We start from the raw sequence: 22337 nt of genomic DNA on the forward strand, positions 1-22337 counted from the left end.
AACTGAAAGGTATTAACTGGTAGCTCAACCATAAAGAGTGAAGACTTAATACTCTCCTTCTCAGAAAATTTTTGATTGGGTCAGTCCTAACCATACCTCATTGAGTTTCTTTGAAACACAATCAGAGAACCAAAAATGTGTAAAATGTACCAAAATATTACTTTGACAGAAACTAAAGTCTTCACAATACTAAGATTTTATTAGAATTAACCAGCTACCTAAACTTGTTATTGTGGTATTTTAGCTAATTTCAGGGTATGACTTAGTAACAAACACAGATTTCATCTAATAAAACATGACTTGATAAGATGAATAATTAGTTGACTAATTAGAAATAAATAAGACTTGTTTGCCAAATAATAGAATCCATGGCAAACTTTTGTCTCAATAGGCCTCAGTGGCATAGAACAGTGTACAGTAATTTTCTTACTGAAAGTAGGTTGTCCACTTTAAAATAATGATGCTTTACACAAAAACAAAGTCCCACACAACAAAAATACCCCTCTAGATACTTCAAAGACAGAGAAAGACACTAACAGAGAAGCCAGACAAAGATATTCACTGTTGAGTGTGTCACAGTCACTGATTTCTATGCTATCAACATCAGACTGTGTATAAAGGAAGGAGGTATTTCATTTAAGCAGAAGAGAAGGTGCTGACACAAAACAGCACCTGGTCTGGGCAATTACTTTATAAATAAAAAGTGTGTATTTTAGCTAGGAATTAGGTGCACTCAAGCGCTGTAAACTTAAAGTCTTCAGAAATAAAATTCTGTATTAAGTCAATATTCTTAGAAGTCATTTCTCCCTCTTTCTTCTTTCAAGTTCACACTACTCCATTCTGTTATGTAGAATACATGAAGTAGTCCAAGAAAACTCAGATGGTGATTGAAGACAGGATGGCAAGTATGTATGTCCAAATTGAAGAAAGCTATGCCCCAGTTTAAGCTGTAAATACATCATGTTCTTTACAGGATGGGATTTGATATAAATATTCTCTTAGTAAGGAAATAACTGTATCATGAGCATTTTGAAAACAGGGATGGGGAGAAAGCAAGGAGAAAATGTGATTTTAAAAGACATTGCTTTCAACAAAGGACAGTGAATTTATTGAGGCGCTACACCTTTTGATTTTGAGGGATGTTGTAGAGAGACACTATTGAGAAGCTCTGAAAACAAATTTTCAAAAGATGGATATATGAACGTAAAATTGGAATTTAGGCTTTTTATTTCAAATGGTCCAGATATTCAGGGAGTTAGTCAAGTTGAAATTCAGAAAATTAAGTCTCTTATCTGAACACACAGGCTGCAACACAGGGCATAAAGGTACAAGTGACATGGGCCAACTACTCAACAGTCAAAGTGCTAAATAGTTGCTCAGTGTCAACCATTTGGTACATGAAGATTTTCTTTTCCACCATCAACTTATATTACAGAAATATAAATACCCTCTCCTTTCATTAGCACAGCCCACAGTAGTTTTATAGTTTTGATATCAACACACCTAGCTATGTTTTTCTTTTCTCAAATCACCTTGTCAGTTCCCTTAACTATGAGATAAAACACAATGACACATCTGCACTTTGCTTAGGCCACAGGAATCTTCATAGCCACCACAGGGTCAGCCTAATGGCAGAGATCTGAGCTCTGCGTGTCAGCACCTTCTGCACAGCATCCCAGCTGCTGTTCTCAGCTCCTGTTTGAGCTTATTTACCCATTCAAGTCAATATAACATAAAGCTTTAAGTATATATAAATATGTATAAACAAACAATGTACAAGGTTGTTTTCCTTTCGAAATACTTCCTACACTAATATCTACATAACTCCTCTGTAGACTCTTTCAGTTTCTCAAATGTCTTAAAGACATTAGCATAACATTATAGTTAAAGATGTATTTCTGAAATAGTCCTCCAAGGTCACTTACTTGGGCATTTATTTCACATTCTGAGATCGTTACATCAAGGAAATCTTTGAACTGCTTCTTTATATGTCCCAGCAAAAAAATAAATAAATAAACAAACAAACAAATTTTAAAAAAATATATAAAAGCTTTATTATGATCTGACCATTAATCTCACCATAATTATTAATCTGAGTATGCCTTTTAGGAAAATAAATCAGTTTACTGGGTGCCAGGTTCCAAATTCAAATAAACAAATGATGGATCCAGACCACCTGGTAAATTTATAACTCATTTATTTCCCAATGCACAAGTCTGTTGATTCACTCACTCAAGGTCTTCCTCTGTGTTAACAAAGCTGTGTCAGTTATACCTGTTCATGCAATACAGATACTGCCCATCTCAACAAGCTCTTGAAAAATAATTAAATTTTGATTTTTTCTTTTCCCCCCAAACACCAGGAAACATACTAAAACAGGATAAACACCACATACAGCTTCACATACTACCTCTTCATCCAGACTCAAAATTCCAAACTTTGCTTGAATCTCATTTGAAAATATTTTATTGTAACATTTGATCATATTTTATTGTAACATTTTGGATTTAATTTATCAGTGGAAGAACCCACTGGTAGCAATTTCACTTCTTTTGTCACTGATTAATTATGGTCTTTCCAATATCCTCAGAATTTTATACAAGAAACAAGAATAACTTGAACTCCAGTCTGAGTCCAGGCCCTTAGAACACTACAGTTGTCAGTCTCTTAATATCCATGACATATATTTTATATTAATTTTATAAACATGGAATATATTACATTTTTCCAGTGCCCATGGGTTATACCTTCACTTCAGAAATAATTTCCTGCTGGGCTACACAAACACTATTCAAACTCAAGTGTTTCAAATCCTAGCTCTTGCCACTAATTCACCTTAAGGCACCCTTCTTGAGTTGTGATTCACATTTAAAATGAATTAATGTTCCTGTGGGACTTAAAAAATTTAATTCTTCTGCTTAAGATATTTACTTCATGTATTTTATTATTGGTAATACATTTGGTTAAGAAATAATTTAGAGACAAGCAATCTGATAGATCTGCTCTGCTGTCTGGATTTTACTGATCATTTTGAGCCTCTTCTCAACAGAATCTTCCAGATAGCTTCCTACAAGCTGCCTTTATAGATAAGCCCAGTTATTGTGACTTTTTAAATTATGAAAGCTGAAAAAAAAGAGTTAGTGATGATAGGTTTTCACAGAAGACGAAAATGCAAATGTTTCTGTATTTCATTGGGCAGGAGGAAATAATGTGGGTAAGACTGCTGCTGCTGCTGTGAAGAAAATTAGTTAGAAATAGCCTGCATGTACAATACACCATGCACCACATAGGACAGATGAGTTTGCTGTACTGAATCTGGAGAATTGCATTGACTCACAAATGGTGCAGAAGTCAGGCAGTGGGTCACACAAGTTTTCTCTACAGAGAACAAGTACAAATTTTATACTACACTATCTATATATGTTTTAGATATTATTTCATTGACTAATTAAAACAAAAAATGTGCCTCATACCTTTTTCGGGAAATTGGATTTTCTCACTGTCCGAAATATAATTTTATGATGCTCCAGGGAGAAATGGGATACCAGTACATCAAAGAAAGCTCTAGATACTAGTCAGAGTATGTGCACAAAGGAATGCCACCAAGATTTTGAACTATTATAAAGAAATTGCCAAATTCTGTCACATAAAAGATAGTTCCTAAGATCTAAATTGTCCTCATTGATGTAGCATGATGAAATAGTCCCCATCCTCCTTTTGTGCCACAAAGTGGTAAAATATACTATGTTTGGAGGAGAAGAATACAGTTTCTCCTGAAATAACTTTTTTTTGAGAAGTACCTGTTTAGACATTCAGACAATACCTAATTGTGCTCTGGTGAAGCAAAGAAAAGTAGCCAAAATAATAAAAATGCATAGTCAATACTTCTCAGATTTGTCACATATCTTTTAAAATCATAATACTCTGAGATAGAATGTATGACCTAAGTTTGTAAATATTATTTAAGAAATCAGTGATATCATTTAGAAGAGGTATATATTACTATTTCTCTATCTTTGGTCTGGAGTGCAGGAAATTTAGACAGCTTTGGAAAAGAGGCTATTGTAAACATACACAGACTGAGAATGTAGTTTCCCTGGCAACCAAAAGATCTGAGAAGAACTCATTCCTTCAGGTTGCAATTCAGTTTATGAGCTTCCAAACATCTGCTTGCATAGGAATGAGACACCTGGGATTACATTTCTAGAGTGATGAGTGGGAAATTAGAGAACAATAGACATTACATAGCCAATTTTGTGTAGTGATGAGTATGAGTCCACTGATGTTCATTGTCATGGACCACTCAGAATATCTGAGGATACCAGTATTCATACCCTGATTAAACATCCAGCCTTTTCCCTGCTTACCTTGATAGGAGTCGAGACCTGTAAGAAAAACAGAGAATGGTCTCCTGCTTTATACTAAGATGGGTTATTGGACTATTTCATTAAGCAGAATGTAAGCATTCTTTTCTGTTAAGACAGAGTAGAAGCCAGAAGAAGGAGGAAATAATGCACATTAGATGGTGATCAGCAAGGAGCAAGCACTCCTGTTTGCTATTTCCAAGAACAGGTGAAAAAAAAATTTCCTATAAAATTTTATTTAACTGTCAGCATGAACAAAGTTACTTGAACTCTGTTGGTTTAGATGGAGAGAATTACTATGGCAGAATAATTTTATTTCCTAATGTCTTCTCTGCAAATATGCAGTGCAGAGTATTTTGTATGGATGCAAATAACTTTTTATGGATGCTGTCCCACCAACAGTTATTTCATTCAGCCTAACATCTACAGGCAAACTACATCAGCTAGGCTGTTGACTAGTATGTCTGAGGAGTAAGTGAATTTTCAAGACATATTCAACACTATTTGCTTGACTCAGATGGTCCTACATTGAATCAACTGAAATTATTTGGTTTGTTATCATCATTAAGTTTACTATCATTGTTGAATTTTGCAGACAAAACAATTTTTGAAGGGGTTGTGGGTTTTATTCGTTTCCAAGATCATTTAATATTCTTTCACAAGGCAAAGTGGATGGAAAAATTATTTCAGTATTACTCCTTTCCCTACTAAATATGTTCTGCATCTGTCTGAACACCTCTTTGTTCTAAATTTCTAATGTTCAAAATGTGCACTAAGCTATTGTATCCAGAAGCAGAATTATCCAAAGAAAGTGTCTTGTGAAGACTAGCATCCCTAAAAGTCAGCTTCCTTTTTAATTTGTTTTACTTCTTTTAATCCATTATATGGCATTTTTCTAAGAGATTTTTGAAAACTGAGGTTAAAGGATATTCATAATATCACCTATAGAATTTCAGTAGCAATTTTTCTACCATACACAGAGTTCAATGCACTCTACCGAAAAACAAAAATTAAACCTCAGAAGATCCCTCATAGTTTTACAGCCTGATTTAAGGTTGCTTTGAATTTGACTCAATAATAGCATACCCTCAGGTTTTCACTGACTTGCATGCTCAGACTGACTGAAAAGTTGAGACTTTTCAGAATAAGAAATGCATTCAACCTTTAAGTCTCAACACTGGGTAAAGTTTTAGGTGAAATGCTGCTCTTAAATCCCTAATGTCAACACTTCATCCTTGAACCCTCTTACCACTCTGTTTGATGGCATATGCTGAAACTGAATACTGAGCTTCTTTTCATGCAGGAAATGCATGACAACATCAAACTCCATGCAAAGCCAAATGTTTATCCACCTGAAGGTGAATATGAAGTGGTCTTTTTTTCCAAGGCCATTAATACAAATTAAATTTTTACAATGAGTAAAATAGCTTCCCATTTTAAGATTGCACATCAGTGCTAACAGAACCAAGTAAAAATGCATTACTTCTGCAATAGAACATATATTTTGAAAAGTCAAGTACTTTACATAACACACCAAAATTTCCTGTACTTTCTCTGGATTTGAATCTCCAGAACCGGTTTAACAGTGCAGTGTAACTCATAACACTGTGTGAGGGAAAACAAAAAAAGTAGCTAAATCCAAAATTTCTTGGCAAGTCTGACCAAAAATGTCTGTGATCTCCATAATGAGCCCTCTTATCTGCATGACACTTACATGCTTCCTTATAAGATACCAAAACATAAGTTCAATCAGTAGCAAAAATCTAACACCCCTATTCCTTCTTTCCCATCTTTTTAAATCCCAGTTCTGAGGTATACTGTCCAAAGGTGTAGGCAAACTTGAATAAAAATAAGTTATTCTGAGTAGGAATCCCCTTAAGGAACAGGAAGTCTGTTATGTTGTCTTAACATATTAAGTAATTTAAAAGGAAGAAAAGTTCATTGTCCTCATTTCAGCTGGGATAAAGTTAATTTTCTTCCTAGTAACTAGTAAAAGGCTGTGGTTTTACATTTAGTGGGAGCATAATGTTGATAACATTGTTGTTTTAGTTGTTGCTAAGCAGTGCTTATGAGACTTTTCAGTGTCTCATACTCTGTCAACAAAGAAGTGCACAAGAAGTTGGGAGGGAGCATGGCCAGAACACCTCATCTGAACTGGCCAAAGGGATATTCCATCTCATAGAATGTCCTGCCCACTATATAAACCAGAAGGTTGGCCAAGAGGAGTCAATTACTGCTCCAGGACAGGCTGGGCATTGGTCAGTGGGTGGTCAGAAGTGGCATTGTGCATCACTTGTCTTTCCTGGGTTTTATTACTTTTTGGTTTTGCTATATCTTTTTTCATTACATTATTATTGCTGTTGTCATTGTTGTTGTCATCATATATAAAATAATATATATTATTGGTGGCAGACAGAGTGAGCAAGCGCATGCATAGTATCTTAGTTGCTGGCTGGGGTTAAAGCACAACAGTTCAAATAGGTTGAGCTCAGTATGGATGCTTTTAAATACTATGCCCTAGACAGAATATATGTCTCAAGAGGCACCCTTTTAAGACCAAAAAATTTTTAAAAGACTGCTTTTTCAATGCACAAAGCTTTTAGAAAGTTTGAAATAAAACCAGGGATGCCTAATGCTGAATATATTGTTAAATACATTTTATATTATAGGTATATATTATTATGAATTTATACTATATATAATTATTTTTTATCTTACTACATAATGTATTTATATAATGAAATAGTATTTTTATTATCATTTTCCATATAGAAATATATCAATAAACATACTAAGAAGAACTGCTCAGACATGAATTTCATTATATTCATTAAGCCAAGAGAAAAGATTAATTGTACCAGCAGGGAAGAGAAAAACTACTAGTAAGGGAACATATAAGATTCTTAGCACACTAGACAGATGGACACACAAGTGCATGGGGAACTAAAGCCTACGTCACAGTTTGGGAATACTACAAGGTACTATAAAATAAGTAATAACATGGCAAGAAATACACTCTGGCTGTTCCCTTTCCAGCTGTGGGAAAGCTTTCTAGGCCCCTCCAATGTTTGAAGTAACTTATACACAAGTGTGGTCGGTAAAAAAGCAGATGTATTGTCCTGCTCCAAACTACTTCTACTAGATACAGAGTTGCTTGACAGGGACTCTCAAACCATCCCTATCAAAAAGTTTGTTTAACTCTAAGTACTTTTGTCCTACCTATCAAATAGTTCCCCCATATATCACTTCCAACCCTTCACAAATACAGAACCATGCCACTGTTTCCCGCTATTCCAGTGGCCCTAGTTTGGTTGATTTTCTAGCATGATCTGCTATTTAGGACATGGTTACCCTGTTAATTTCCCTGCTGTTATTAATTCTGCTAAGATAATGGTCTCCCATTTTGTTGTCTACAGTATCCTGACATTTTCATGTCACTGTCTTGTTAGTGATGCCACAGGTCAGGGTGGGCCATCTGCACAAATATATCTGCCTTTGTAATCTGCACCAACCTGAAAATCCTTATGTTGTTACCTTGTTAGTGGTGCCACAGGTCAGGGTTAGACATCTGCATGCAAACCCTAATCCATAACTCAGGCAAGTTCCTGAATTTTAGAAGTAAATAAAGGCAAGCTTTGTGTGTGTTCCCTGAAAAATTGGGACTTAAATGTCAGCAATGGATGAGATGTTATTAAGAAATGCTTATTTATTGGTGAGTGTTCTCAACATCTTTAATAGCCTTATGCAGGGGATATCAACAGATTTAACACCTCAGTATAGTCATTCCTACTATTGTTTGTTTTCCAGCAAGTTTGTCTGGGTCTTGCAGAAAACCACTTTCCAGTTTCCTGCTTAAACACAATTTCCCTTAGTTATAAAAGTGCGAAAATCCATCTAATTGCAAGGATCCATTCACTTCATGTTGAATACGGAACATGCCAGAGAAGTGTTATTTTGTAGAGTTTGGATCTCAATTTAGTGGTGGTTTGGTGACTGTAAAATACCTGCTTTAAATGTTCTTCAACCCATTTCATTGAACTGCTGATAATCTTTTTTATTACAAGCTGAGAATTCTCATTATTTAGAGAGTGGGGTTTAAATATAAGATTGATTTTCATAGCTGCTTTTTTATCACCATTTTTATTGTCTGTCCTCACTTTCCACCGGTATGAGGACACAAATCTCTTAACTGAAGTTAGAATTAGCACCTTCAAACAACTTGATAGCAAACGAACATAATGCAATCACTGGAAATTTGTTTAGATTTCTGAAAGATTCATGCTCACCTAGCATCAAAATAAAACCTATTTGACCTTTTTGTCCTGATAATTTTCATTACCATTTGTGCAAATTGTATAAGAACTCCATCATCATCATCATCATCATCATCATGGCTAGGCTTCACGAACGAAGATTTGAGAAGGGCACTACCCACACTTGCTGCAAGCGTGCTGGTGGCTAAAAAGGCTGATACAGGATAGGCAGGTTCGGTCACAAAAGGCACAGCGGAACGTCTCCCTAGGTGACATTGGCAAGGAACGGTTCTTTCTGCGTTGTCTTTTCTCCTCAAAACTGACTCTCCGTGCATTCTCAGAGGAAGCAGCAGCGTCGTGAATGGTGTGTCTCCATGAATCCCGATTGGAGGCCAGAGTGGACCATTGGTGGCAGTCAATATGGCCAAGGCTGAGGTGTTGTTTCAGGGAGTCCTTATATCTCTTCAGGGCTCCTCTCTTGTGGCAGCCGGTGGCGAGTTCACCATAGAGCACAATCTTCGGAAGGCGGTGATCCTCCATCCTGGAGACGTGCCCTGCCCAGCGCAGCTGCGTTCTCATCAGCATGGCCTTGATACTGCTGACCCCTGCCTGTTCAAGCACAGACATATTGGTCACGTAATCAGACCAGTGGATGTTTAGGATTGAACGGAGGCAGCGCTGATGGAAGCGTTCACGAAGCCACAGGTGGTGGTGGTAGATGACCCATGATTCAGACCTATATAAAAGAGTAGACAGTACAATGGCTCTGTAGACACTGATCTTTGTACTTTACTTCAGGTGTTTATTGGAACAGACTCTTTTATGGAGTTTTCTGAAGGCTTTGTATGCCTTTGCTAGCCTGTTGTCTCTTTGTCGATCTTACCATCTGAGGAAATGATACTTCCCAGACAGGTGAACTGCTGGACTGGCTTAAGCTCTGAATTGCCTAAGGTGATGTGAGGATGATGGAAGACTTCTTGAGGTGCAGGTTGGTAGAGAACTTCTGTCTTCTTCAGGCTGACTTCCAGCCCAAAAAGCTCAGCAGCCTCTGCAAAGCAGGATGTGAAGCGCTGCAGAGCTGCTTCTGTGTGAGCAATGAGGGCGGCATCATCAGCAAAAAGCAGCTCACGGACAAGGTGATTCAGGGTCTTGGTGTGGGCCTTCAGTCGCCTTAGGTTGAATAGGCTTCCATCGGTACGATATCGGATGTAGATGCCGTTTTCTTTATCAAGGTCTGCTGTGGCTCTTTGGAGCATCATGCTGAAAGAAGATTGTGAATAGAGTTGGTGCAAGAACGCAACCTTGTTTCACACCATTGGTTATTGGAAAGGGCTCAGAAAGTGCATCACCATAACTGACTTGTCCACGCTGATCCTCATGTAGCAGGATGATCATTTTGAGGAACTTGGGGGGACATCCTAAACGTTCCAAGATCTGCCACAGGCCTTTTCTGCTCACAGCATGCGCAGAACTGGCCCCACCCTTTACTCCTAAGGTTCATCTGCCACGGCCTAGCGAGCTTGGACGGTGAAAGTGAATACCTCAGGACGTAGGTTTGGTTAGATTATCCTTCTCTTAGATGGATGGCCTTACAGGGCTAAGCGAGCTCCATCTGCCTGGGTTTGGGGTTGGAGTTGTCCTTCTCCTAGGATGGTTGCCAGATGGCTAGCAAGCCCATCCTGCCCGTGGACACACTTTGTCTGACCCTTCAGCTGAGACCTGTCTGGAATGGGAGACCCTAGTGGTGGCACAAACCACCTCCAGCATAGCTGTCAATCTCATGAGAGCATGCAAGCTTCTCCCCCGCGATAACGGGGTGTCCCCCGAGAAGGTAAGAACTCCATAGAGCATAAATATATTATCTCTGGAATGTCCTAATAACACTGCAATTTAGCCAAAACTTGTGAGAAATAGTTACTTCCACCCATTTTGTTAATTCTCTCCATACTGAAAACTAATGTAGAACATTAACTAATGCATTGCAGAGTGTTCCTTTTCACATTTCCCAGTTAAATTTGTTCCATTTCATTAGTCATAGGAAGTTGTTTTAACCTACAGATCTGACCAATGGAAACTACATAAATAATTCCCAGTAAGTATTTCCATTATGTTATTTACTTATTTAATTTAGTTTATTGTTTTAACTATAGTTGACAGATGGTATCAATCAACTGTTGCTGTTGCTTTAGACAAGAAAAAGAATTATCTGGATACAGGCACCATACCTGTCAAAACCTATGCAAGTTGTTATTACAACTAATATTGCTGCAGAGACTGTTTTGATGTGAATAGAGGAACTTCTTCTTTTGAAGTGTATCTTCTGCTCCTTCAATATATATTTTGCTTAAGTTTTGAGGTCTGAGACATGGGATAACTTTAGGTCCTCAGCTTTGGTAAATTGCTCCACTTCTTTATACACAGGAAGGATGAAGGTGAAGCAAATGAAGTCCACCAAATAGATGTCCACAAAGAACGCTGGTGTTCTAGATATCTCATTAAATCACTGAGTTCTTGAGCTCTTAAAAAAGGGGTAGTATTTGACATATTAATCTCCTAAAATGCCAATTACTGCATACAATTTTTCAAAACAAAATGCATGAAAGGGGGGAAATACATGCTTATTTATTCATCTTGGAAAAATGCAGCTCAGACTGTTAAATTACTTTTTCTGCAAGGCTTTACATTTTGTTGAATATTTTTGTTTAGCTTTATTAGATGCCTTTCTCTTTACCTTCCATTGTCCAATCAGAGTCAAATACTTTGATCAAGTTCTTTTAGGAATTCCATGAGTGGAAGGTGTAATGTTTAACATCAGATTTTCTTGACTGAAGAGAGTGGATGTTAAATGGGATTTTTGATTTAGCAGAGTGAGACAAAATTGAAATACAAATGCAAGTTGCGCTCAGGAAAAAATGGAAATTGCAACATATGATTCAATCAAAATACCAATGTGGTTCCCATTACCAGTCTCTATGGTATACTTACCATCCCTACACTGGGTATCCCCAGAGTCTGGAAAGTGGCTCCTGCCCATTGCTCTTTTTGAAGTTCTGTGTTAGGCTGAGTAATGTGTTCACTTCCCCCATACTAGTTTGGCTAACTCAGGGAGACACATTGCTTTAATGAAATCAGGGAGAAACACCTACAGCACCAGCCAAGAGAGCTCTTTGCCTAAAACAAAGGCCTCCCTCTAATCTCCTGTGTTGAGATACAGACAGCTTCTGTGCAACAGCTGTGGCCAGTCACACCCTGTGTTATTCCCTGAGCTTTATGGCCACAGTCTCTGAGCCTTCTTCCACTGAAGAGGTTTATTCAGGGCATCACATTCTACCCCTAGGGTTCAGTTGGTCACGTATCATGCACCCATTTCTTGTATCTATGCCTACCTTGATAGAGACTTTTTCTTTTGCTAATGTGATAATGTGAATTATATAAATATTTGCTTCGTTTTAGTGTACTGTAACGTTTATCTGTTAGAAGGTAGCAGCCTGGCAGCAGGAGGGAAGCTGCCTGTCATCTTTGCTCTAGAGGCTGTACTCTGAACTGGATTAAAATTTCTGTAAAAGGAAAGGATGGTAACTTGCTTGAGATAGCTGAGCACAGGTAATTCCAAAGGGTTTTGAGAGCTCAGATTGAGGAAATAGGGAGAGAAGAAAAGGCAGATGATGTCAGTCCAAGTAAGAAGGTTGTGTAGCACTAGCAGAGATTTATATACTTTACATAGACTTGTAATTTTCCCTTCACTGCAGCTCTAATATACTATTACTTTAGTGTACAAAAACCTACACATTTCTTTCAGTTTCCACAGAAAGTGATTCCAAAGTTGCTAAAGTAACTGAGTAGGCAACTAGTCCTCCATTTTTCCAATCTCAAAGTATAAGATCTTTGATCTAGCAGCATGCCCAGTTCTTGAGAAAAGGCTAGACTGATGTTGGAAACTTGTATCAAAACTAACGAGTACCTAAAAGCAAACCTACAACATTATCCTGGGCACTCAATCATTCCTGCTCTCTGTGGAGTTGTCTTCTGTGCCTACCTTTTAAAATTTTTATCTTTGAGCTCTATATGGAAAGCTTCTCAAGGCTTTCATTTTGGAAGCTTCCTCACTCTGAATGGAATTTTGTTTTTTAGCTTCAGAAGGAGGCACAGAGCATGTCTGGTAACTACTGACTCTTTATAGATTTCTGGGTTCTTCTAGTTCAAAATTATATTGCTCATGGTTCAGTGAAAATACAGAAGCACTGCAAGCATTTCTGAGTCAGTAAACCACACCACATCTGTCATAAAGATAGACCCTCTGACACTGCATTCAACTTTAAATACTTTGTATGAAATCCAGATGAAAAATAATATTTACAATTTTACACACATTCTGCAACCATAGAAGAGAGTCATGTTAATTCACCCACTCTGAAATGCTGATCAACATTTCCCAAGTCTTATAGAGTCAAACCACTTTTGATAATCCATTTTGGATTATGAATATAATTTATAATATTTTGCAAAAAACCTGCATACTTCTGTACTATAAAGACTTAGGTGTCATTTTTTAAGAACACAGAAGGTAAATTTAAAAATTTTTCTATTATTACTCGTTTTTACTATCTGGCCAAATGGTTGCTATCAAGGTTATTAATCAAGGTAGAAATAACTGCATTTACAAGAGTCAGTATGGATTAATTTTTTTCGCTCCATTATTTTTTTTTGCTTCAAATACTGCAAATGACAACCACACAATATGTATAACTGTCTAATTAAGTGACATCAATAGCATCCCATCAGTAGGGAATGGAATGAGATGACCAACTGATTTTTCTTCTGGTTCATCACTGTGCATGCTGCTTTCAGTGCATCCCTATAAAAAAATGCAAAATCCAACGGTAATGAAACAGTGTGTTTTACACTGAAGCAAATGGAAGATATCTTTCATATAACAATGAGTTGTAAGTGCCACCTGATGAGGCAGGAAAGGGAGTACAAGCTTCAATCTGGCTTGCCCGCAACTCGGAAAAAAAGGCAGAAACTATATTAGAATGCCAAGACTATGCACTCTTTTTTTTTTTTTTTTTGTCATTTTAATAAAGCTCCATCTGTACAACAGCTTCAACATTTGCAGAGGTCATTTCTAAAGGGACAAGAATACCACATACACTGGCATAAGAAAAACACAAAATAACACCTGGAACCTTAAATCCCACTAAGGTACCTCATTTGAAGCAGTCCAATAGAGTCAAGCTCCCCAAAAAGAAAGACAATAAAACTAGAAGGCAAAAATGAGAATATGCATTGAAATGAAAACAGAAAAGCATGAGAAAAAATATAGCTGTACTTTACTTCCATGTTCAAAACTGTGAGGTCCTGTGTGAACACATTCTAGAACCTGCTTCAGTAATGAAAAATAGTTTGAAAGAACCAAGACAGTGATAAACTAAAAGCAAGATATTAATGGAGCAGTTCAAAGAATGTTGTATTTACAGCACTTTGAGATTTACTTAAAAAAATCCACTGTCTGGTCCCTTATTGATACTGCTAGTAATTTTCTTCTCAGAATTAAAGTCAGAAAAAGAGGTATTTCTCTTATTTCCTTCCTGAAACACTAAACCTGCCCATTTACTGATTCTAGTATAAACATGCTCTTCCCACCTTCTAGACTAGATGAAGAGCAGTCCAGAAAAATGTTAAAAAATAAAACAGACCACTTTCTAAAAAAATTAAGGAGGGTTTATTTGCATAGATACCCAAAGCTTTGTGTCAGGTGGACAAAATACTTTTTCCTGTTAAAGATATTAATGCCTGTGTTTTATCCTAGTATACAGAATTGCTTTACTTATTAATCTCTATTTCACTCAGAACTATTTCGATGGTAACAGTACAAAAGTTCTGTACAGAAATCAAATTGTGTCTTGAATATAGTTTTTATAAATATTACAGGTATTTATATAATTACTGCTACAGACATGAATAATTTATCTGTATTCTGATAACAAACCTCTCCAGGAAGGAAGAGCTGTTCCTTACAAAAAAGATGAGTGGGAGTATAGACTCTGACACTTCAACCACTTTAACTCAGGAAAAATAAACTAGACCTTCTCTCACATGTTGCTTTTAAGAGGATTTGCTTATAATGGTGTTTCCAGCAATAGAATTTCAATGAGTTTCTCATAAAAATTTGGTTTTTTACTCTCACTAATATAGAAAGCAAATCTGAAATCGGAATATTCATCTGAATTGGAAGAATGAGTAAATGAATATGTGAGTATTCTATGCAGCAAAGCTGTTAAAACATTTATTTATTTATTTGTATTATTCATAGTCACTCCATCCTAAACTATGAACGAAAGTTTTTGTCACATCACATATTGGAGACTTAGTTTTACATTGGTGTGAGTGCCAGCAATTTTTATTTAGATGTAATTTTTCCTGACAACTTTTTCATAGCATTAATAACTATTTTCTAGTTCTTAATACATACATCAATATTTTATATATTTGGTAATAGTATTTACTTATTTCTGATTTCTTATGTGCTCTCCATTTTCCCACAAATCTTTTACTAAATACATTGTGGTGTTGACAACTTGCAGTTTATTTGTTTCCTTAAATTAGTAGTTAGGTTAGTGGCAGCATTACATTAAATGTCAGAATAGGACATATCCATGTCAAATTATTAGACTGGAAACAAACCTGCAGATGCCTGGAGAGAATCTGCAGCACTACATCTGGATAATTGCTCTTTTGAGGAGTTATTTGACAACCCTTTGATAGAATGGTTGCTGAAAACAGCTCAAAGTTATTAAGCAGAACAAACACTTGCCAGTCCTCCATGGGACAGGGCTTTTTTGTTTTGTTTTCCCCTACTCTGCAGACATGGCAAAAGAAGGTACAGCTTCTCAGGTGGGAATGCATGGCATGTAGGGGAGAAAAGATCAGATTTCCTCTATCTATACAAGGTAGGTATCTATCTTGGCACAGGCATGGCTAATTTTTCATGTAATAAGAACTTATGGGAAAGAGACAGAATAATGACCAGTTTTACAAACAGCAACGAATATCAGTTTCACAGAAAGTTAGATTTAGATTCACAAAGTTTTCAATTTTTATTTTTTTAAAGAAAAGTTGATTCACATTAAAGCTTAATAGCACACAGACAATGAAATCTATGCATGATTCATACTAGTTTCTTCTATTGCCAAAAATTATTAGAATCTTCATTTCCTCCCACTCAGGAAACTGTTTCATCTTTCCTATTGGCACGGTTCAATTTTGTATGAGTGTCTAATCAATAAGTAACTGGATATCCAAGTCTCCCACTTGCCTAGATGGTCCCATAACCATGAAACTAGGTCGTACTCATTTTTACTGTTCAGATACATGCACTTTATGAGATGAGGCGGAAATCTAATGGGACAGGTTGAGAGAATTCCATTGCACAACCAGCAGAGTCAAAGCCGAGGCAAATTGGGATACTTTTTTAAAATGAGGAATATTGCTACCTACAGAAAGAGAAGGACATTGAAATAAAAACTCTCATATCCTGGGATTAATGCTTAAATTTCTGAGAAATTAAGTGAGAAGTAGCACAATGTCTCTAAAAATGTTTTGGCTCAAAACTTTTTGGAAAATAGAGTCCTAATTTACATTTAGCTTCAGGATGACAGAAAACTCATGTCCTACCAGCACTATCCTTTATATCACTTTACACTGTGGTCAGCATAGTTGGTCATGCCCACCCTAGACCTTACCAAGAAACATGACTGCTGATATGGGAGCCTTCTGTTTCTTTAGTTATGCTTATAAACCCCAAGGAATTGAAATGGAGATTAAGATACCTCAGAGCCCATCCTAGAAGATGGACCAGCAACTGTAGGATGAAAAGCTCTTACGCTCCAGGACCAAACAACAAACAAGTAGAGTCTTGAAGCCCAAGTGTATAAATCACTAGGAACAATTCATCTTTTACCATGCTCAGTGGTCACAAACTTAATAGTGCTCCAACTGGGTTCACTTGCGATAGTGAAGGCCATATGACAACGCACTGGGACAGTTGTCATTCACCATCTTTAATACAACATGTTCTAAGTAACTTTCAATTCATGTGACTGTTTCTAGTAGTTTAGTTGTACCAAGCTGTCTACCTCAATGGCAATTAAAGTGCTTGAAGGAAAAACCACCTGTTTTCCCTGCTTTATAGCACACAAATATGCCAAAGTCATGGCTAAAGTCAATCAACACACAGGAGTAATATACCAAATTCAAAAAGTCTCTTTGCAGGTTTCATTTTCTATTATGTTAAAAGAGACTCAGCCCCTACTTTTTCAAAGATTTCAACAGATATCAATCCACCAGAAAAATAAGCAAAATAAACCACAGTATTCATGAAGCACCTGGTCCTATTCCAAATCAATATTTCCCCCTCTTTTTTTCATCATATAATTGCAACTGTTTGTAGGGCATCTTTATGAATAACCACCTTGGGCGCTGCATAACTGAATGAAATTACCATCATGGAAAACAACACTGAAAAAAATAAAAACATGTCATTCTGAAGAAATAAAAATGTATTTGGATTACCTGTATTTTTAAGAAATGCATCTTTCCTATTCGCCACCTTCCACCATAAAAAAGAGAAATGTACAAAACAAAAAATAAAAAAGAAAATTGATTTCTATCAAAATAGCAGATTCTAGTGATCTGTATTTAGTGATGAGAATGGATTTTAAAATGGAAAGAATAGTTCCGAAGAAGGTTGGATTTTTCCTGTTTAGAAATTAATTCTAAATGAAATATGAAATGAATTTCCATTCAAAATAAACTAGGAAAACTACAAATTTTTAGAAACTCTGAAGTAAGCAGCTGAAGACAACTTTTTTTTTTCAACCAAGAACTATAGTTCCATATTTCTTGTATAGTTCCATATTTCTTGTCTTTACAGATGCAGGAAACAACTTCAGAAACTTTCCATATTACTGGTAGTTTAAGAGTCTGAAAAGGATTATTCCTCTGGTTTTCTGTCTTATTGCTTATAAAACTTATATTTTTAAATGCAAAGCTTTACAGAAAATAACACTTTAAATCTATTTGACTGGAAGTTCTAGTACTTTCTGTCATAAATTTTTGCATAAATACAACATGATGTTGCTCTCAAAAAACTTTAAATTTGTCCATATTTAAGTGAAACACTATTTATTTCAGTTTTGAATCTTAATTTGCAATCACACAACAAGCAAGGGACTATCAAAAATATTTTGTGAAGGCTCAGAAGACTTCTGGTATTTCTGGTTACAGACAATGAGAGAACACAAAAATCTTTAGTATACAAATGTTAGAACAAATAAGAGGAGGAAAAAAAATCTTTGACCAAGGTGCCACTGGTAGCTTTCTGCTTGTTTGGTGAGAACCCTGGAAATTCAAAATCAATACCAAAAGCATTTAAGAAAATAATATATTTTTAAAGGAAGAATTTGTAAATCCTGTACAGAAGATACTAGTTCTAAGTGGCTAACAGTTAACATTTGTATTTCTGTAAAGCTGCTCTAGGACCTCAAAATTTGTTCTATTGGTCAGATATTAGTAATTCATTACTCACTAAGGCTACAGTGAGAACCAAAGATTAATTATTTCTCTCCTACTGGTGAAATAAAATCTTCCAGCAACCAAGGATGATGAAACATCAGCTATGTTTTTTCATAGAGGTTATTATTTAAGCAGGAACTTTAAATTTACTTTTAGATTTGATAAGGTACAAATTACAGTGAATGTTAAAAGAAAACTGCTGTAACTATGTTATCATATTTCTTTTCTTTGTAACCTCCTCCAAAATTTGCAACGGTAAAGATAGAAGATAACCTGACAGCTGACAGCCGGCTTTGTCAGTAGAAACACATTTGTATATTAAACTTCTTGGTGTTCCCATCTGCAGTGTGTGCATATACATTCTCTACTGAGGCATTTAAAAGATTCAATACAAATGCACTGACACCAACCAATTTCCACAAGGTATTTTTAAGTTGTTTCTAGGACAGCTGTAACAAAGCTGGATTCCCTGAGTCAGCTGTGAATACAAGTACCAGTGTATTTTAACAAATTAATTGCCCAGAATGTAGTGCAATAGCAAATAAGGGAAGTGCATGGAGAAAAAGGGATATTTCCCTTTTTTAGGAAACAGAGAGAAAAAATTTTGTTAAATTAGGTGACAGCATAGTTAAATCTAAAAAGAAAAAAAACCATGATGTTATGCTAATACAATTTTTCTGGGTATTATTAGTGAAGGGGAAAAGAATTGAGAGAGACATCAATATTATTACAAAATATGCACATATAAGTATGTATGTATGACCAGGCTTCATGAATGAAGATTTGGGAAGGGCTCTCCCCACATGGGTGTGTCCTTCAAGCCTGTGCAGTGGATTTTTTAGGTGAGGCACAGCGTGTGCAGAACTGACTCCACCCTTTAACTCCTCAGGTTCATCTGCCACGGCCCAGCGAGCTTGGACAGTGAGAATGAAGTCCTCAGGACTAGAACCTACAGTCCCCGTTATTCCCAGGAGGTCTCCCATCCAAGTACTAATGGGGGCTCACTCTGCTCAGCTTCCGAGATCTGACGGGATCGGGTGTCAGGCTGGCATTTAACTGCCTATATTACAAAATATACGTACATCTGGATTATGCATCTTTATCTGGTCATATCTCAGGATCCACTCCTCAGAAATATATGATACTGCTCATCATGCAATTTTTTATGGAAGTCTGTTATTCTCTATGGACATAAGGTCCTTAATATGTTTATCAGGGTCCCTCATGTCTTGTTAAATGCAGATATTTGGCCATCACTACTTAATGCATTTTATCTGCATTCTGCCCACATCCATTCCAAAATGAGGTTAAGATATGAATTAATTGTTTCTGTTTGTGAAGTATGAATGTAAAAAATGGTTTCTGAAACCAAAAGTGGTGCCGTAAGCATCATTACCTGAATTGTAGAAGCTACCAGGGCTTGAAACAAGATATTGCAAAAAAAAGCAAATATAATACTGATGGAAAGATTGTAACAGATTTGATAGCTATGTATTGTAATGGAAAATTATTAGTAATTAGGGTGGGACAGCAAGCATACAATGGTAGCAGCATATGCTACTCATATCACTCAATAATTTCCACATGAAGAAAAAGACATTAAGGCTTTCTAAAGCTCCCTTATACATCCTCCAGGGGCTGGCCACACAAAGGTGCTGATTACAGTTCAGAAAGACTTTTCAAATGTATTCTGAAATCTGTTTATGATTGATTGTCATCAATATTACATTGAGTGCTTGCAACACATTTTAGCATTGCATTGATGGAAGTATGAACCGATCAATACTGCAGCTAACTTATATTCATAGGTATTATGATTGACACAAATAGTAAAACTGATATAATGGTTGGTTTTTCAGCACATATTCTTTCCAGGTTATCCAGGAACTGATATCACTTACTTTCACTTGCTCTACACGTTAGATTAAGCAAGTGTTTAAGCATAAAAGGTGCCATTCCTTTCTTCTAATATTTGTGACTGACCAGAAGCAGGTTCATTGAAAAACTTTGATACAAAAAAACAAACAAAAAAACCAGCATAGCAGTAAAGACATTTTTCAGCTGTTTATTTGGACAAGCAGAGGCCTCATTCTACCCTGAAGAAATGTCTTAAGAAATTTTTGTAGTCCAGCTAAGTCTTACCTCAGTAGAGTAACTTTTACTGCTGGGAGCCAGGCAAAGCATGTGCTGTACTCTGAACAGAAGCAGTGGAGATTAATGGAAGAATTTTTACCTTGCCCTAAAAACTGACAGTCATATACCTGTGCTTCACCTTTCTCCATCATGGGTTGAAACTTCTCTAAAACAGTCTGCAGGAATATTCAACCACTGATCACTACATTTTACACATAAAGATCCAGCCAGTGTTCAGTCCACTTAATTATCCTTATCTCCAGTACATATTTCATGAGCTTCCAAGTGAAAATACCATGACAGATGGCATAAGAAATTTAACTAAAATTAAGGTATATTGTATACACCACTCTTTTTGCTTCCTATTCCTCATTTCAATGCAGAAGGCAATTATGTCAAGCCTGATTATGCCTTCATAAGTCCATGCTGACTATTCCTGACTATCTGTTTGCCCAGATAACCAAAATTTAGACAGATATTAACTGAATGAAAAACTACTTCATGTAGAAATTTACTAAAACCTGGATAAATTTGACACTCATTGCCAAAGAATGGACAATCCAGACAGGTTTTAAACACTGAGAAGAGATAATGAAACCATGAAATCTCTAATGGACTTTGTGGGATGTGACTATTAATACAGGATTGTTAAAATGTATATCACCTGAGAGAATACTTTAATGCTAATTAAGTTTTATAGCACACCATAATTCTAATGACTCATGGCTCAGTTACAAGAAAGAAGAGCATTTGCTAACACAGGCACTTACTCATGCTAACTGCATCACTTAGCTTAGAATCAGAAATCATATACTGCTAACATTAATTATAAACTCAATTCAATCTTTTCATCCTAAAACTTTCTTTTAAAACTCAATTTCTCACATACAACTCTATGGAAGGAAATGTTTTTTTCAGACAAACATCCTAGCTGCCATTCCCATATGATTACATTCATATACTTCTGCATGAAAAGCTATTTTTATCTTAAACCAGGTGGCTACCCAGTAAGGCTACCATTTCAACTAAAGCAGTGAAGTTAAAGAGCAACAATAGAAAGCAGGTGTTTAAGTACAGCTTTACTAAGCTTCCTGACTTTACATATTAAACTTGCTGGCTTATGCTGCTCCATAGACTGTTTCAGAGACTTTGATTTCACAGTGCAGGCCCTACAGTATCTTAATTTTTCACAGTGCATCCTAGAGCAAGGCGATCTCCCTCATAACTGCAGTTATTAATTTCCAAGCAGCTCAGCTATTACTCTGATTATGCATGTACTTCTCTACACCCCACTGGTGTATCTCTGGCAGCTCAAAAGGAGTTAACATTTTCCTAAGTTGTAAAACTGGGAAAAATTTGGGGTGACCACTTTGAAGTAAGGGTGACATCTTTCAGAGCAGAAATATGAAACAAAGTGAGAAACAATAGAACAAAGGATTGTAGTGCAGAAGAACTACATTAATATAAAACTGATACATTCTTTTATTAATGGCAAACAAAACCAGTGGAATAAAATATGTATTTTTCTCATTACAGAATAACAACAGATTCAATGCACTGCTATCAAATGTGGAAAAGAACAGAAAGAGAAAAGAGACCAAAAAAAACCCCTAGTTTTGTGAAATTTCCAATACTGCTTTGCAAAATGTTGTTTGCATGGCAGGGCCACTGAACAGCATGGAGTGCTTTAGTCGCTTTTTTCTAGCAATTATAGAAACCAGCATACCATAGATTAGAAGTCATACATTAAACTAAGATAGATATTTCAATAGGATAAAATGGTAAAGAGCCAAGATTTTGTAGAGTTAGAGCCAAGGTTTTACAAGTTTGACAGGTCATGTCACTGAACCAAGAAAAGGCAGAAGTCCAACAGTGATGAAGACACTTAAGACCACTCTGAGGGATGAAGTCAAGAGACCACTACCCAAATTCAAAGACAAAAGGAAAGCTCCACCCAAGATTTTGCCCAGTCATTAATATGGAAATTAGAAGGTGTTAACTATGAACTTAAGAC

The sequence above is a fragment of the Pithys albifrons genome, chromosome 4 (assembly GCF_047495875.1).
Source record: "Pithys albifrons albifrons isolate INPA30051 chromosome 4, PitAlb_v1, whole genome shotgun sequence".
Classification (NCBI taxonomy): domain Eukaryota; kingdom Metazoa; phylum Chordata; class Aves; order Passeriformes; family Thamnophilidae; genus Pithys; species Pithys albifrons.